Genomic DNA, 2,129 nt, shown 5'->3' with positions numbered 1-2,129 from the left:
CAGAGTGAAGTCCCACAGGAGGAAGGCAGCCAGGGCAGCAGAGGACATGAGTGACACCCACCCCGCCCTCCAGCCAGCCTCCATGGTAAGTGCCCTGTGCACCCTGGGATCCTGCCTGCCCCCAGGGCATGTCCCCAGGTGCCCACGGTGGTGCCCACTCAGCATGCCTAGAACTGAGCTGGTCACTGTCCCTTGTTTTAGAGTTTAGGTCTCAGTGTTGAGACATGGCAAGGCCAGTCTGCAGGGGACAATGGCCTTGTGTGAAGACACTGTGTGACTCCCAGTTCCAAAGAGGAACAGGCAGGCCACGCCACGCAAGGCCACTCGTGGAGCAGGAGGGCTGGTCAGGGGACAGGGTGAGGGGAAGACGTGGGCAGGAGCCCATGCTGAGGGCCTGGGCGAGACCGGGCGGGCAGCGGGTAGGACTGGCTGCTCTGTGTCAGCAGAGCCTGGGGTTGGGGTGTCTCTGTTGCCTGGCGCCTTGCCCTAGGTTATTAGGGTACGTGATGGTCGTGCAGAGAGGAAGGGCTCCAGGAGGACGGGGTTGGTCTGGGGTCTGGGTACCTGGTCTGCAGGGACAGGTGCATAGTAGGCGTGTCCTCTGCTGTCCCTGGGGATGGGCTCTGGGAGAGGCAGTGTCTGGGGTGGGCAAGGCCCTGATGTCAGAACCTCAGAAGTGCGTGGCCAACACATCCCTGCACACCCTTCACTTGCTGGGTTCCCCATCTCTGAGGGCACTCCTGTCCCCACAGCCCAACAGAGACCTGGCCCCTCTCCAGCCCAGTTCCCCATCCTTCTCCCTCTGCCCACCTGCCCCAAGGTACTCCTGTTCCTCTGAATTCAGCCTAAGGCAGCCCTCCCCCTGAGCCCAGCTCCCCCCCGCCCGACTCCTTCCTGCCTCACACCCTCCCCCAGCCCATCAGCAGGACCTGCACCAACTGTCCTTGTCCCCACCCAAGTTTGAAAAGCACTGCTTCTCCTCACTGCAGAAGAGGAGCCCCTGAGCAGCCTGCCCTGGCATTTGGGGCAGGAAAGGCAGGGTCACGGTCAGCGCTGTGGACCTAGAGCCCAGAACTGGGCCTGCATTAGAGAAGGGCTGGTCTCCAAACCCTCCAGGCAGCTCGGCCCCTCTCCATGGCTGCCCAGGCTCCTGTGGGCACAGCTCCCCACACCTGGTGGCCTCCGCAGTCCCCGGGGCCTCCCACCTGAGCTCCACAGGACAAGACCTCTGTGTCCAGCTGTCCCCTGTCCTCTGCAGTCGCCATTGGCCATCACCTGCCTCTTCAGCAATCCGCACTGGTCCCCTCTGACACTGACCCACAGGGCTCCCTCTGCACTGCCCCCTCCTGTGCACCCAGTGCTGGGCACAGAGGCCCAGGACCCCAGTGGCGTTTGGGATGGAGGGTGCGTGGGGGAAGCCCCTCGTCTCTGAGTCAGTTCCCGTGTCTGTGAGATCGGCAGAACAGGGTCTCAACCAGGTCTGTGAATGCAGAGCAGGACTGGGAGCAGCAGGGGACTCCTGTGTTGTGAGGCATCAGGCCACCTGGGGAGGAGGAGGGGGGGCAGGAGGGTCCTGCCAGGGTGGACCCCGCCCAGCCCCTCCAGCTCCCCACCCTGCCCTGGGTGACCCTCTCTCCTGTCCACACAGGGGTGTCGGCAGGAGCCCCCGCTGCCTGGCCCTGCTGACCCCTGCAGCTCCTCAGGAGCTGGACCTGACATGGGGCAGGAGCAGGAGCTGCACTACGCCACCCTCAGCTTTCACGGGGCCTCCCGCAACGTCCACGGGGCAAGTCCTGCAGGGGACACCTCCACCCAGTACTCAGAGATCAGGGCACAGGGAGGGACCAGCAGGAGCCTGTCTCAGCAGAGGACGCCTGCTGTGGAGCCACACTGAGTGACCACGCCCTCCAGTCCTGATGCCCCAGGCTCTGGCCAACCCTGCATTCCTGTGGCCTGGTCAGAGACCCAAGGGGACAGCAAGGAGGGCTTCTGTGTGGGGCATGTCCCTAGGTTGGAGTCACCCTCACCTGTTCCCTTCTAGTCCTGCCCCTTCTGCCCTTTTATGGATAGAACTTTCTAAGAACAGAGTCCCCCAATAAAAGATGACTTCCAAATGTTCTCTCTCTCTC

At 63.2% G+C, this 2,129-nt stretch overlaps 1 long non-coding RNA gene across 1 annotated transcript; it reads left to right on the top strand.

The window, feature by feature from the left end:
* LOC107135251 lies at window positions 1-2,118 on the top strand. The gene is made up of 2 exons (XR_001502546.1): window positions 1-85; window positions 1,649-2,118. It is a non-coding gene; the product is annotated as an uncharacterized LOC107135251 (long non-coding RNA).
* Window positions 2,119-2,129: the final 11 nt, after the last annotated feature.

Source organism: Marmota marmota, unplaced genomic scaffold, assembly GCF_001458135.2.
Source record: "Marmota marmota marmota unplaced genomic scaffold, marMar, whole genome shotgun sequence".
In the NCBI taxonomy this organism is placed as follows: domain Eukaryota; kingdom Metazoa; phylum Chordata; class Mammalia; order Rodentia; family Sciuridae; genus Marmota; species Marmota marmota.
This window is presented reverse-complemented; position numbering and strand designations above follow the sequence as displayed.